Raw genomic sequence first — 17342 nt, forward strand, 5'->3', positions numbered from 1 at the left:
AATGAAAAGCAAGGGGGCAGTATGTAAGCCCCTTTTAAGATTTATAATAAATACTATAGATTTCACAAGCTCAGTGCAAGCGCTGCGCAGGTGAAACCTGAAAAGCACCACGGGATGTCCCTCAACAGTTGACCAGCGAATGGTATCCGTAATCTCAAACTTTGCTGAGTCTGTTCTGTGCCTTGGTCTACACCATGACTCATAGGGGTCATGAGTATCCATACATTGTTGCAGTTGTCTACTGACCAGCTTTTTTCAATATCTTGCTTATTATAGGGAGTCCTGCTAATAGTTTCTGGCATCTGTATGGTTGAGATTGTTTTTAGCAGCAGTATAGACATAACCTTTATGGCTAAAAGAACAGTGCCTTCACCAACGTAGGTATTAGCTACATAATGCTTGGAAAAAACATCTATAGGTAGATCGAGCTGGGCGCTACATCATAGAAGTTATCGTTAGATTGTTAGATCGCTAAAATAGTTGCAATGTCTGTGTGATGAGAGTTGATGAACATACAGCTTTGCAGTCACTGTAATCTTTAATACTCAAGTAGTTACTTAGTCATCGAGAAAGTTGGCAATACGGTTGCAAATCTCTTGAGAACATAGGGACAGACTAATATTGTTTCATGGCATTATGAGGGTAGCTACTTGCTTTAAAATGTTCCCTAAACGAAACAGAAGATTTTTTTTTTATTTTACTTTCAAATTATGCTGACTTTACTTTGTCAGTCATTATTATTATTATTTTCTCGGTTTAGCCTTCAATTGGCTTGCCTATTTGGCCTAATGTTATTAGCTGTGCCTTGATTCAGTGGTAGCTTAAAGTGTAACATTTATGGCGCATTGGTGTATGCTGGGGAACACTATAACACTAGGTGGGTTGTTCTAGCTTCTTGTTAATTCATATGGGCTGGAATTATGTTCCTTATGCTCACATGACTGAATGGATTTTCATTTGTTTCTTGAGCAGAAAGAAGCTGGCTTGTCTTCTTGGACTAAGGTCCAATGCGTTTTGTAGTTTCCGTCAGTTGACCCTGAGAGTTCTTCCTCCAAACGTCATTTTTGAAATTAAATTTAAAAAATTTAATTTTAGAAAAAATATACTATAACTTATTGCACTATATTATCACGGAGCCCTCGGGAGAACAAAATAATTCCATACATTGCAGACATACGGAATGTAAGTATGTGTTACATACGGAGAGTGAAGCTCAGTCTAGACATGATCACGCTAATGATGTTAGTTTTTGAGAGAACTTTAACAATTGTTCTGTTCCAGTCTTTATTCGGGAGTGTTCTCTTAGTAATAACAAGAACAAGAATGTTTCTAGTTGTTATGAAATAATATTGAAACACGTTTCTATACTGTTCATTTAAGAATGTGTTATTCAATAGCAATTCTGTCACTGTCTTAAATGACATGTGTGATTTGATATGAAATGAGATGAGATTGTGAGGGGCACACTTGTGATTTTAGATGATGTTTTGGTACGAAATCAGGAAAAAACCTCTCTTTAAGGGTGAACAGTTTGTAATATGCAAATGAAAGCTGAAAGAGTGATAAATGACATAATAAGATAATAGTATCCTATAGGTATTACATTGATATTAAGACAAATGAGTCTTGGATCCAACAATTAAATAAAAAAATAAAAATAAAATCATACTCTGTTATTGTTTTCACGGGTTGTACTATAAAAGGAATTTATTATGAACTTATAGCACTTAAGCAGGATGATTTAGAAAAACATGCTGAAAAATGGAAAGATCGGCTGGGCATTGATCCGGATAATTTCCTTGAGTCTTTAGAGCTGGGGCAGACAGTTTTATGTTCTGCTGGGCTTCAGGCTCAGCATTACAAGACAATCTTCTCACTTTATTATACCCCGGCAAAAATAGCACAGTTGGGAGGACATGTGGGAACTAGATGCTAATGGTGTGACTCATCAAATGCTGACTTAGTCCATATGTTTTCTACCTGCCCCCGGCTTGACTTAATAAAATCTTTAATTACGGCTTTTTGTGAACATACCCTGGGTCTTAAAGTTAAGCTAACCCCAACCTTAATGCAGGGGCGGCTGGTGACATTTTAAAGTGGTGGGGCGTAAAATGATTGGTATACTTCACCGTTGCGAGCGAGCGTAGCGAACGAGCCCGAACCCCTATAAGGAGTGTTCGGGGAGGTTCTCCCCCTGAGAAAATTTTGAAAAAAGAGAAGAGAAATGGTGCATTTTCAAGCAAATTTGAGAAAGCAGGAAGGTTAATAAAGCAATTGTGAAAGTGCAGTTATAACATTAATAAAGAGATGTCATATAACATAGGTAGCTGCTTATTCAGTGTATAACCACAGAGCTTCATAACAGACTTCGAGATACAATGCATTTCTGAGTACCTCACTCACAGATGTTTTTTATTTAACAAACTAAACTGGTTGCAAAGTAGCAGCATTCAAAACTGTTTACTTTTTGTAAATGAAATCAGCACGTCTCTCTTTAAGAGCAGCAAACTTTTCAATAACTTTAGTGTTAAAGTCCGGGATTTTCTGAACTAGCTTGCTCTCTACAGAGAGCATTGCCAAAGCATTGAGTCTTTCCTCAAGCATGGTGTTTCTCAGGAATGTCTTAATCCTCTTTAAGGCTGAAAAACATCGTTCTGCCTCGACTGTTGTCATAGGGGTGGTTATGACAATTTTAAGTAAAGCCACTGTCTCTCCAAGTGACTTTTCCATATTAAGTTTATGAATTAAAGCCAGCAAAGACAAGGCACTTGTGGCCTTCCGGTACACAGGCATTGCGTACAGTACAGTCAACTCAGTTCTCAGCTCTTCTTTATTGAGCATAGGATAAGCTCCCACAGCCTCATTCAGAGCACGCTCTGGGAAGTATTCATCATATTTGGCAAACTGTTGACTTTGCAATAATGTGGCACTCACCAAATGTTTTGTGAAAGAAAAACGCTCTTTTGCCTGCACAATTACAATGTCACAGATCTCCTTTGCAATTCGGACCATAGTGGTGATGTTTTTCCTGCGGTTTGCGAAAATAGATTTCTCTGGCAGTTTGCTGTCTAAATTGTCAACCCCATCTCTCACTTTGCTTATGCTTTGTACAAACATAGTAGTATATACTTGCACTTTGACAGTATCTATCTCTCGTGCTTGTAACTGATTGTATAACAGGTCGACAGCTACCATTATATCATGAAATAAAAACAGTAAGAACTGAAACTCTCTGTCTTGTAGTGTTCTACCAAAGCCATGGGCTTCAATCTGACTTTTGTAATCAAACTCATCATTGGCTTCTATGGCTTCAAAACATTTCAGAAGTTCCTCTCTATGTTCATAGATTAGGTTGACTGTACGGATGTTAAAGTTCCAACGAGTTGAGGATCCCCTTGGAACGCTTTTGTCTACAATGTCATGAAGTGCTTCTGTTCTTTTGGGGGAACGCGAGAAGAATGCTGCCATGCCTCCTATATCCTGAAAGAGAATTTGTGTCTCGGTGATCTTTGATACTGCCTGTTGCATAATAAGATTAAGTTGGTGAGCGTAACAGTGCACATAATGAGCATTAGGGTACACATCTCGAATTCTCTTCTGAACTCCACTAAGGCTTCCACTCATTACGGACGCACCATCATAGCTTTGCGCAATAAGTTTTTTTTTTTTGAGGCAGCTCTGGAAAAATTAAGCTCAGTTGACGCAGTATAGCTGCAGTAATGGTTTCTGCACTAGAGTCTCTTAAATGTGTGAAACCATAGAACCTCTCCACAACTTGTCTGTCATTGTCAATGTATCGAAACACTAATACGGACTGTGTTTTAGTGGCCACATCAGTGGTGTCATCAGCCTGAATAGCCACAAAGTCTGTGTTTTGCAATTCTTGCACAATATGGCTTCTCATAATTTCGAGCATACACTCAAGAATTTCATTTTGTATTGTTTTAGAGGTGCCCTTAAAGACTGTAGCACGTGCTAAATGTGCTTCCATATCCTTGTCTATGCTTGCTATTAAATCCACAAGGCCTTTGAATATTCCAGGATTTGGGGAACCTTCCGATTCATCATGGCCTCGCAATGCCAGTTCAAAAGCACCACAGAAACGAATGCAATCAATTATTTTGGATAGAATCTGTCTGTTCCTATCAACTGCTTCATTGTGTTTCTGTATTGCTTTGCGGTATGCATCACTTATCTGCTGCTCAATCGGAGCATCTTCCCCCAACATTCCCAGTCTAGTCAGGTTTTCCATATGCTTTCTTGTGCGTGAATGCTTCTTTATTTTTTCAGACAAATGCTTCAAGTCTGTTACTCCTTGATTTGTCCAAGAAAACTCACCACCAAACAGCAAGCAGGGGAAGCAGAACAGAGAATTTCTTAAAGGGCACCCTGTAAGCCAATCAGCTTTTGTGTACCAGGCGTTTGAGAATGTACGTGTGGACATTTTTCCTCTGTCCTGGGAAGTTTGCTGTAGTTTTAGGTCAGGCCGATGAGGTCCCAATTGCTTTAAATTTATTTTCTCTTGAAGTGGCCGTGCCTGGAATGACCTTGTAATCAGCTCTTGTACTGTATTCATGATGCCGATGCTGGCCTTACCAATATATATTAAAGAAACCTGCCAGCAATCAAAGTACAACATATAAGGTGCGGTGCAATAATATCAAATTTCAGTATAAATACATATATCTTGTGCAGTATCGCAATAAATCTCCAACAGCTCCCCTTTGCACAACATGACTGCTAAAAATACAGCCTTACTGCCTGCTGCCTCTGTGTGCCATAGTGGTTGCTGAAGGCACTGAAACAGACACTGCTTGAGGGATAGATAGTGCTATTAACAACCGTTATTGCCCAAATCACAGGGCTAAGGCTGTTAGTAAATTCCATCCACTGAGGGTACAATGTTCAGAATGTGTGCCTACCCCAACCACCATGTACAGTGACCACACACATAGCTCTAACTCCAATCTAAAAAAATAGCATCAGTTTCCTTACCTTTAACTCTGGTGTTTGCTGGGTCGTAGCCGGGGTGAAAGAGCAGCAAAGGAGGTCTTGTTCTTCGCCGGAAATATGACCAAAAATTTGGTAAGGGTTGTCAAGCTTTAGAAGGTGCTGAAAATAAAAATAACGTGCTGTAACTAGACAAGCATTGCTTTTAAAATACAAGTAATCCCAATGATTTTTACCAGCGTCAGTTCTTCAAGGTAACATAAAATAACTACAGTGTTCTTAAAATATTTATTTTGTTGATGTTCGGGGAAACCAGACTTTTTTTAGTCTGCTACGTTAAAATTATCCATTGGAACCTGCTTACATTTAAATGTAATAATGCTATGATTTTTAGCTTTCAGTATCTTTATGGAATATAAAAGATCAAAATTTTAAATTCAAACGTTTCTACTAAAGACAAGTTTCGAAGCGTTATCTCAGCACAACTCTTGCATCCCCCTCTTTCTCTGCCTGCCATTGCGCTCCATGCTTCTGAAAGGTGATAAAAAACACACGTGAATTTGTCCAATCCTGCAGCAGGTTTTATGACAAACAGCAGAGTAAAAATCTTACAGTCAGCAGAAAAGGACAAAAAAGTTTCATAAACTCAGCAAAGCACAATACAGAATAAAACTCCACCACATCCAACACCACAGCCGAGCCACCCCCATCCATTGAGCACTGAAGCCTGCGCTGCTGATACTTACTTGGGCGCTTCACACTGGGCCTTGGCTAAAGTTATTTCTAGATTGGACCACAGAAATGATGCGACTCTGTCGCTTTTAACAGACTTGACACACTCTCAAACACTTAATGCATCATTTTCTGCAGTTCTAAAGGCTCACGTTAATTTTATTTTTTGCATATTTATATAGCGCGAACTCGACCCGAAGGTATTGGAGCGCTTTACATAATTAGCACCTATTTACATTGCACATTCAGGCATGGGGAGATTAAGTGATTTGCCCAGAATCACAGGATGTGGACGCGACCCCGAGGTTTCCAGCACCAAAGTCGGCAGTCTAGTTGACGGACCACATCCTCTCCCAACTGAAGAAAGTGCCACCTTTTAAGTTCTGCACAGGAAAACATTTTCGAAAGGTGTACTTGTCACTTTTCAGTCGCTGATATTCAGGAGTAAAACTAAATATAATTAGTAGAAACCTTTGCCCAGACGGTGTCAATGCGTCTTAAAATGACATAATAACAAAATACTGCCAAAGAACATGTCGCACTATTGCAAGGTTTTATCAGTGCTGCCACGTGCCAGTCTGCCATTGCTGAATCATTTCTGTGGCCACGATGACAGGGCCAAGTGTTACATTAAGTTTTTGGGGGAGAACGTGTATCTGCTTACTTTTTCTTCTTCTTTTGGAGTACACATTTAGGACTGATCTTCCCCGTTGCCGTACCCAATCTTGCCCCATCGAACTCAAAAATTCACCTCATCGCCAGCACTTTTCAGAAATAATAAAAATACTGCAATGGCTCACATCAAAATACTGTTCTTCTCCCTGGACTCGCCGTCGCACGGCGGGAGCTCTCTCGCCTGCCAGCCTGGCCACAGCGAGGGCCCTGCCGCCTGGGCTCCGCGCCTGCAGATGTCTGACGTAAGGTCACTTGTGTGCACCTGGCGTCAGGCCACGCGGCGCCAGGGCTGCCTCTGCAGGTCTACGGGGAGCGCGCGACGGAGGAACATGTGATGTGCACCTGTTTAAATAAAAGCGGCCTTTTTTTTCCCACAATCCTGGATCAGTGATCGGTGCTGTGCCTCTCTCGCCCAAAACGATTAACATACTCATCACAGGTGTCTTCACATAGTACAGAGGTCACATAAACGCCTGTAGGTCGTTGGTAACTGCTCCCAGGCATTTCTCTGTAGGGATAACGCATGGCTTTGTATTGCTGTATTTCTCCAAATTAGCCAAGGTATGTCAGATGTGCCAACACGTCCCATGCCTCTATCTCCGCAGGACAGGATCTGTTATTGGTAAAATAAAGGTGGCCCAGGGACCCCTGTAATGTGTGAAGACATCTGAAGACTTTGGATCAGAGTAAGAAGAGAGAAGGAGAGAAAAAGGAGAAAGGAGTATGAGGAAAATAGGAAAACAATGACAAATGGCGAAAGTGGTGCTGAGAAAAAAAAGAGTTAAAGAGACCGGAAGTTTAGGGTGGTGGAAGAAAGAGGTATAGAGTGGAATGAGTACTAGGCAGCCCTGGTATTCAGCTGATCTAGCGACGGGCTCTTATGAAAATCTATAGGCCCTTGGACTTTTTATTTTACCTAATTACTCACGGCTAAGTCAACGCAAAAAACATTAATATTAAGCATGTTTTTAACAGTGGCTGTGATGACGCGTGTGTTTACGTGGTAACGTGAAACCAGGTTGACCATAATATCTATCCCTTTCCAATACAGTCGGTCTCTTTCATTTCTCTTGCCTTGTGAGGCATGAAGATGGGTAAACGGCGTGACGAGGCACCCGCCATGGAAATGAAAGAGAACAGTACAGAAGTGGGTCACTGGCATTCGTCACATGTGGTGAATCATTGCTTTACTTAAGCGGGATGTGAGGGGGCACTTTGGTCTAATTTAATGTTGGAAGGTTGCAAAGTATTTCACTCCTTTATTCATGACACAGAGACATTGATTTTGCCGGTGTTATCTAGATGAGCTTGGAGTGTTAATGGCGCACTGCTCGAGACCTAAGTGCGTAGCAGGAAATGAAGCTTAGCTGAAGTAAAGTAAAACACCATCGCATTAGAATGCTGGGGAAACCACATCGAAAACGACAGTACTCACCAATGGACAAGTCAGGGGGGACAACAGTAGAGACTCAGTCAGTGTAGTACTACACAAGAAAATTGTCACCACCACCACCACGACGAGTCGGTCGGAGTCAACACACACCAACCGAGTCACACGACGGGTCCTCCTGTACGCACCGCCGCCACGAGGTGTGTACGCAGAGACAGTGTGGCAGTGGCACCACCGCGTGCGTGATGACACGACAGATTGCATAGAGTGCGCAGCGCACCTCATGGCCAATCACTGTCACTGTGTTCAGACTAAGCCACAGTGATTGGCCATAGTTACGCGGCACCCAATGCAGTTACTCCTAGGCTGCCGAGACTGTCTCAGGCTCTCTCAGCCAATCCAGAGACGCTGCATTAGCAGCGCCTGCCCTGGATTGGCGAAAGAGCACGGATAGGGCTCGCCCGGATACCGAGAGACGGGGCTGCTGCAGAGGCAACCCTCAGCCTCTCGGCCCCCTCCTCTCACTTACTAGTACACATGGCTACAGTGCGGCGAATGCGCATGCTCGTGCTTGTCGTGAGACAAACTTGAGCATGCGCAGATAAATTGCGAGCCGCTGCCGCTGTCAATCAACTCACTGTGTCACTGTCAGTCAGTGCTCGCCTCGCCCCCCGGCCCCACCCCCTTCATTGTCCGATGCTCGCATTGCCTCGCAATATATTCATGATTGCATTGCTGGTCTCAGTCTGCGTGCATGCGTTCGCGGTAAGTGGGGCTCTGCCCCTGCGCCCCATTGGACGCACCGCCACTGCCTTAATGCTTCTCGGGGTTGACAATAGCCAGGGGCATGTCTTCTATTATCGCTTTCTTTTTCTTGCTATGGCAGTCTTGCAGATCTGTGTTGCTGCAGCGTGGCTTAATCAAGCCGCACCAAATTTTCAGCGTTAGTTAGCAAGGCTATTAGTGATGTTTAACCTTGAGAGGGGAATCCAAGAAAGGCGTGGTAAAAGAAGGAAAATTCTTGGTAAACGTATCTGCGACCCTATATATAACTGGAAGGAATCGCAATTTCATAATGGGCCTAGACTTTTGAAAAATGACTGGCATAAAATTACTGTTGTTGTGTTTTCCTCTGTTAGTTTATTTGCTTGTCAGAACCTTATTGCAAAGGAAAATATGTTAGAGCTCCCTCTTAATTTTGGATAACTTAGTGTTCTGATTTTTTCCTTTTCCTTCCATCTTAGAGTTTACTTACAATGTATGTTGGAAAAAAATTTAATTAATTTTGAAATGTCGAATGTAAAGAAGGAATTATTAATCCTCATACGTTACTGAAATGTATATTTATGATTGGTGCTGTTTATAAATTTAAATTTGCTAAATTTAAAAAATAAATAACAAATATATAAAAAGGATACAAGGAGAAAAAACACAGGAGCCACAGGCGTAAAAACATAAAAATTAATGTTAGGATCGCCTTATAAGTTGGCATGGTGTGCATAAGCCGGGTTAGTGCCGGGCTTTCCGAAGCCAAACTGTGCTACTTAAAAAAAAAAAATCAACATTCACACAAGTGTAAACATCCTTGAGCATTAACAAATACAACAGTGTGGGCCTCACTTGTTCAAATTTTAAAACCTTTAAAAATGGAAATAAAAATATTTTTCTTGGAAAAATGTAAAATGGGCAAAAAAAGACAAAATGGATGATAGACTGTGCAGAAATATTGTCACACTCATAGGGTCCAAGTGAACAAGATCGTAGACCATCCCTTAGGGAAACCAACAAGTTGAAGGAAGATATTTAGTCTGAACCTATTAAATGCTAACAAGGCTATACGTTAGTCACCCAAGTCAAATAAGGCTCAATTACGGTTACAGTTTTTATCAAACCATGGGTGAAAATGGCAGATTTTCACAATTTGATGCCTTCCCTTGCAGCAGTAGTGTGCGTTCAAATAATTCTGTTACACCCAGATATATTCAGCCTTAGATACCTTGTCCAGACATAAAAACAGATTTGGACAGCCCAGTGAGGCAAATTGGAACTCGATGTAATTTAAAGGATCGCTCTAACGTTATTCAAGGCGAGACAAGCAATGCGCAGTGATCAATCTATTCAGAGTTGGCTAACTCTTGGACCATTTTAAGACCCACTGTAGCAAAGGCCTTAATCTAATGGTGTCTAGGATACACTTAAGGCCCAACTCCTCATTTATGAGTTAAGTTGGGATACTTTGCGGGACATTCAACAGGCACCTGGCAAACCTGTTCTCCTCAAGCTGAAGGGCTGAGAAGTCCCAGAACTCCCGGATAGCACTACCATAGCAATTAGCAGATACATATTTGGCCTGTTAAAGATGGAGGAGAGCTGTAAATGGTTTCCTCCTCAGCCTGGCACTAAAATCCAGAACTAGCCCCCAAAGCATGCTAACGATAGTCTTTTGGAGGCATGTAGAGGACCCTATGTGTTTCTGTCATCAAACAGATTACCCAGATAATTAAAAGTGTGGGTTTGGGTCATCCTAGAATTATTGCAGAAGAGGGTGATCTGCTTGGCAGGGATGGCACCAACAACCATTACGTAGGAATTTGAATTCTTTATAGATAGATAGGTGTAGTATATTTTAGGTGCAAGTATTGTATTGAATTTTATGACTAAGAAAAATACACCAGCATGCCAGTCTTTGTAACTTCAAACTGTCTGCAACCCTCCATTCCACCCTCTAAAAACCACTACCTGGTCTCATATTACGGGAACATGTGAGCTGTCTAAATTCCGGCAACATTTAGCATAGCGTAGGCTCTAACTGTAGGCATTTGGCTGCTGCAGTCAGTTTTTCCATGACTATTAGGTACTATATTTCATGCATTCAGTCAGTGCCTCTTATTTCCCTTGTTGGACTTCACCCTTTCTGCAGGGTCATCCCTGGACCTTTTGCCTCCCTCCTCCTATTTGTTTGCTGGATTCATTTTTGTTGGCCTTGGGACTCTGTGCATTTTTCCACTGCTAACCAGAGCTAAGTTGCTTGTGCTTTTTCCACTAAACATGGTTATTGGCTTATAACCATTTGGCATATATCATTTATTTGTAATTCCCTAGTAAAGTGGTATTATCTGTGCCTGGGGTCTGTAGATTAAATGGTACTAGTGGGCCTGCAGCACTGATTGTGCAATCCACTTAAAAAAGCACTTTAAACAGTCATTGCAGTCTGTGTGTATGCAATTTTAAACTGACAATTCCACATGGCAAAATGAACCTTCTTTTAAATACATATCAGTCACCTCTAGGGTAGGCCCTGGAAAGTCTAGAAGGCAGGGTGCAATGTATTTAAAAAGTAGGACATGTACGTTTAAGTTTGAAATGTCTTGGTAGTGAAATCCTCGTAAATTCGTTTTTCACTTCTGCAAGGCCTACCTCCTATAGGCTAACATTTGAGTTACCTTATTACATTTTACAAGTGTAATTTCTGAATAGAAATAGGTGACCTGTTCATGTTTGGTGTTTCTGGCATCACAAATTTAAATTCTAACTTATGTTGAAGTTGGATTTTAAATTGCAATCATGAGAATGCCCCTTTTAGAAATTTCAAATTTGGCATCTTCTGGCTTTAGCCATTTAGTGCCTGTAGACTTTCTCTGAGTCACCTGACTGAGTGTAGCTGACAGTTGAGCTTTCTGTATTCCTCCTATACAGCTTTACACAATGGGGAGCTTAGGCGTGACTGGATGGGCCATCACTGGCAGGATGGGTGGGAGAAGTTGGGACCAGCCCCACTTAGCTTGAATAGTGGCATGACCCTGTCCTCCTTGTGTTCTTATTCCTTCTGTACATTGTGTGTGGGGAACTTGCGGGATTGAGCACACGTCTTAAAGTCTCCCTGGCTGTTAGTAGGACTCATTGCCCTGTAGACCTTACAAAGTTCTTGGCATGGTAATTATCCCCTGGGGTCCCAGGCCACCAAGCCATGAAACACCAAAGCACAAACAGTGCCTTCACGCCGACTCATCATAACTATGGTGATATTTGGGTTGACTCATAATGACAATGGTGATATTTGGACTCACTCATAGGCACATGACTATGGTGATATTTGGACTGACTCATAGTCCCTTGGGGAAGCTCACATTCAGATGGTCTTGCTATCCCGGAGTTGGAATGGTATTTATACTGCACCCAAACCATGAGGCAGTGCTTGGCTTACCCAGTTGTTGAAGAGGACTTATCCTCTTCATTTATCCCTCTCACCTGAACGTCTCCACAACCTGCCCAAGCTTCTTCTACATTGGGGCTCTCCTGCAAATCTCTGACGCTCTGGACATCTTCTCCACTGTAAATCCAGCGATGCAGCGAATACCATCCCTGCAACGCTGCACGGTTCTCCTGTAAATCTACGATGCTGTGGATAAGTTCTCCCCTGCAAATCCAGCGACGCCACGAACACCATCCCTGCAATGCCGCACAGCTCTACTGTGAATCTCTGACGCTGCAGACATCTTCTCCCCTGCAAATCCAGCGATGCATCAAACACCGTCCCTGCAATGCCACATCTACAAAATAAAATGAGAAAACATGATTAAGTACCATCCTAAGGGTAGTGCGCTAACAAAAAGTGTATCAACCAAATACTGGTTTTTATGATGCTGAAAATGAGAAAATAGTACAACTCTGAAACATTGAGACATTGTGGGTATTATTTAACGTGCATACAGAGGCCTTGGGATTAGCGGCCAGTGAAATTCTTATGTGCCATTCTTTATTGTGCTGTAGTCTGTGAATCCAAAAGCACACTCTTGGAGCCTTGTGCCTAGAGTTGAACAAACAAGTTGTACCTTAGTGCGTGATGTAATGTGGATACCTGCTAGGCCTGGACATTTCTAAAAACAAGGCACTTAGGGAGTCTGGGGTGGTGTGGCTTGCATGGATCCCACTATTTTATTACTCTACCCAGAATGCCCTGAAAATACCAAACTTTGGCTGAATCACAGCTTTTCCTCATATTTTTGTAAAGGAAAATGCCGGAATCTATAGGGATCCATAAAATTCTAACCACCCAGAGTTTCCACACTTCTCCCAATAAAAACACCACCTCAAATATTCACCAAGTATTATGCATTTAATACATTAAATACATAGTTCCTGGTAACAGCAATTTATTTGCTATGACCATAAATTAGATAAAGCAGAATTTCAAAGTTTCAAAAAGCAGAATAACACTACGCAGATCTTAAATTACAATATATAAAAATCTGAAAATGTTACTCATTGTTCTGCAGAGATGTTTAGAGAGGTCAATTTTATTACGCCCCTCTGATGCCCTGACTATGGTTTTCACAATATTTGTTTCAAAAGATGAATCCTCATTGTATTGACCCTGGCAGTTTTATCTAGATATTAAACCATTTTTGAAAGATAAATAGTCTGTTGTAGCAGCCCTTTATGACATGACTGGCTGTAATGGGACAATGTCAGTCAAAAAATAAGTCGTACCTGACTTGTGATGACTCTGCCCCTGATCAAAGCACTATGCCATTTTGGAATCTGGAGTACTGACACCTACTTATGTATTAGGAAAAGAAAATGTCATGAAAGTTGCCGTCTTAAGAATAAAACAACTTAATTTCCTGTACATCATGCAATCTTTTCACACAGAAAATTCTTGTTTGACAAATCATATGTGAAAGGTGAAGAGAGTTCAGCTAATGCCCATTGAATTCTTGGCCTCGCATCTGTGACTGTGAACTAGTGTTACCACTTTTCACATCAGCTCCTCACACAAAAAATGTGGCATCCCTCAGGGGTCCATCATATTCCCCACTATTATTCAACGTCTACCTAACCCCCTTACCAAACCTGATTAAATCATTCAACGTCACCTGTTGCCACTAAGCAGATGATCTTCAAATCATTTAAAAAAATGAATTGTTTGGAGGACCTCTACAGCTCAAAACGTGATGCCTGCATTTGGGCCAAAACAAATGGATGATAAATAACCATTTAAAGCTAAATACCACAGAGACAGAGTTCATGATCTGCGGACAATGCCAAAAATACCAGCCTAACGCCATATGGCCTAAGGAACATGAGACCACTCCAAAAATATCAAGAGGAGTCACAAACCTAGCTTTAATCATGGATGATTCAGACCTATAATTGATACCACATGCTAATAACATCAACTAGAAGGCCTTCTACACAAAGAAAACACTATGTCGCATCTTCCCATACCTTGCGTACCAACAGAAACTGCCAGCTATCCTCACACTTGTAATCTTCGAGCTAGACAATGCAAACAGCCTATACCTTTGACACACCGCATTCATTATATGTAAATGCAACTCATCCAAAATGCTGCTGCAAGGCTTCTCCACCTTCACTCCAATCTTGCAGTCATTCCACTTGCTACCTATAGCAAGAAAGGCAATGTAAAAGGCACTTTGCACTGTCCACAGAGCCTCCAAGGAAAAGGACATCTATACCTAAATGCTAAATTCAAACAATACACACAAAACAGGACACTGCGCTTCTGGCTTGCAACACTTATCACGATACCAACTTAGTATAAGAAATGTTGAGAAGGGACTGCTTTCTCAGTACAAGCCGCCATGCTCTGAAACTCACTTTCAGGCAGTAGTCGAAGCATCCGGGAGCATATAAACTTCAGAGTACAGTTGTAAACATATAATCACAAAAGACATGGGTATTTGCTTTAGGATCTGCACATCCACAACAGTAGTTCGAAGTTCATCGATATGTATATCTTAAATTTCACATATAGAGGTGCTCAACGGTGTCAACAATACCCACCCATCAGGGTATCAACGCATTTAGGACAAATCCAAATGCTACATATATATACACAGTACACCTTAGCACACCCAAGAAGAGGGACTATAATCCTAAGTTTGTAAAAAAAAAAACAGATGCACAGCAAACAATAGTCAGTATTTCAAGTGTCCTTAAACACAGTCGTATGACAAGAAACTCTCCAATCAGGTCCGGTTGCAGATTTTTTAATGATCAAGCAACAACGCAGAACAGCAGCAGCCGACGCGCGTTTCGCCCTCTGGGCTTTTTCAAGGCTGCAGGAGGATACATATATGACAGTCAAGGTACAGTGATCAGATATGCCCAGTGGTGACCCATTAAGAGTCCATACAATGTAAATACACATTGAAGTGCCCTAGACAACACATTTCTATTGCACATGAATGTACATAGGTCGAATATATCATCCGTTGCATATCCCACCTCCCTAAACTGATTATGCCTGAAACCGGAGGTCTAAGGATACAGTGCTCAAACCTTTTTAAAATTGTGTTTGTAACAAAAAAACACTTAGTGCTCAATCAACAAATAGGAGTAGGGAGGAGCCTAGCGCTTGACCAAGATGGCCACGTGAGCTCTGAGCTCCCGAGACCCTCGCGCCCTCCGTCGACTATCCTGTCTCTAATCCTGTCTGTATGCATGGCATCGTGTAGATGACCTGCCAGGGAGGCGATTGATGCTACCCGCGGTCGGATCGCCCACCGGGAACCGGAGTTATGCATGGCGGAAGATTGCGGCCTATCTCCGAGGAATGCCAGGGGCTAGAGTTGGCAGGACGCCCGACTTCTAGTTGAACAACAACGGCCAGGCGAGGTGTGAACTGTCGGATGGAGGTCCCCGTCCTTTCACTTTCGCTTTCTCTCCCTTTGTCTGCCCTGCCCCTGGAGAGCTCTTGGTGGCTTCATTCTCCTTTGGACGCTCTACATGCTACTCTGGCGGCCCATTGCAGAACTGATCACTCCTGATTCCTCTCGCTGAGGAAGGGCCGTCTTATCTGAACCGACCTGCTTGGTACCAACCATGTCGGGCAAAGCAGAGGTGGATCGGCTGAAGCCTAAATCTACCAGGCGGGGTGTCTATACTCAGGTCAATAATATGGACAGCTATGCTCTGCAGAAGGGATCACCGAGTGGGTCGAGCCAGTCGCCAGATACCCAGAAGGAGGCCTCGCCCTTGGCCCCGGAGCTCTCGCTGCAGGATGTCATGGGCGCGCTTGAAGGGATGCAGACTTCGATTGAGAGGCAGTTTGATGCCCTGGCGCATAAGGTGGATGCCATCTTGGTGGATGTCAACCTGATCCGTGCGGACTTGGGCAAAACGAATGAACGGGTTAAAACCCTGGACCTCAAGACCACGGGCCTCGCCGATGATGTCGCGGAACTGCAGACCGAGGTTCGTAAGCTGAGGACCGAGAGTGATCTCGCCGCCCGCAGGCTGGAGGACTTTGAGAGCCGGGCCAGGCGCAACAACGTGCGTGTTATCGGGGTCCCGGAGTCCTCGGATGAGGCTTCGGTTGACCTGCTCGTCGAGGACTTGGTGCCTAACCATCTGCAGCCTAAGGGTCTTGGGAAGTTCTTTGCGGTTGAAAGGGCCCATAGAGTGCCGGGTGGGAGGCCCAAGGTGGGAGCCCCACCGAGGCCGATTGTCGCCCGGCTCTTTCATTTTCGAGATCGGGACGCTATCCTGCAAGCATCGAGGGCGACGGGCCCGGTCCCCTTCCAGAACGCGTCGGTGAATTTCTATCCGGACTTCACCCAGCAGGTGCAGAGGCAGAGACAGGGCTTTCTGGGGGTGAAGAGGCGACTTCGGGAGAGGGATCTGAAGTATGCCATGCTCTTCCCTGCCAGACTACGTGTGGTGTACGAAGATCGGACATTCTTCTTTGAGTCTCCTGTTATGGCCGATGAATGGCTGGACGCTTTGCCCCGGCGGCGGACGGGAGAGGATACTGCCGCGGATGGGGACAGTGGCCGGGATGGGCAAGGCTGATTTCTCGGAGCCGGTCTGACTCGATTTGACTTTATTTGATGACTTGATTAGAGTGCAGTAAATGCGGAGGGTTGCGGGAGGACGAGGGGAGCTCTTTCCTCCCTTAGGGTGCTTTTTGTAGATGTTGGGGTTTGTGGGGCGACAGGCACACTGCAAGTTGGGGGGGCTTTGTAAGCTGCAGCAGGGGTGCAGGGTGGGGGGGATGGTTGGGATTTTGGGGTTGTTGTTGGGGGGTCTGTTTCTGCAAGGCGTAGTGATCATCTTCGGTATTGTCCCATGGTGGCTCTTCGGGGGGGGGGGGGGTGGGCCTCTTTGTGTTTGGGGATGGGGGTAGAGGTTTAAGTGTTATTAGCTGGAATGTTAATGGTTTGGGGGATCGCATTAAGCGCGGGATAGTTTTGCAACACTTGAAACGGTCAATGCCAGATGTTGCCCTACTGCAGGAGACACACCTTATAGGTAACACGTGCTATGCTCTTAATAGGGAGGGTTATAAATTCATAGCTCATTCGGGATTCTCCTCCGGGTCTAGGGGTGTGGGCATCCTTGTCAGGGCCTCGCTGCCATTTGAGGTGGACTCCACCGTTGTTGACGATAGGGGGAGGTTTGTGGCGGTGGCGGGGAGGTGGGAAGGTAGAACTTTGGTTTTAGTTTCGGTTTATGTCCCTCCAGCCCTGCAGGCCTCCACGTTTGTGGATCTGGGTAGGGCCTTGCTGGATCTCCCGGGGGGTATGTTAGTGGTAGGGGGGGACTTCAATGCTGTCGGCTCTGGGCTGCT

The sequence above is a fragment of the Triturus cristatus genome, chromosome 2_2 (assembly GCF_964204655.1).
Source record: "Triturus cristatus chromosome 2_2, aTriCri1.1, whole genome shotgun sequence".
In the NCBI taxonomy this organism is placed as follows: Eukaryota; Metazoa; Chordata; class Amphibia; order Caudata; family Salamandridae; genus Triturus; species Triturus cristatus.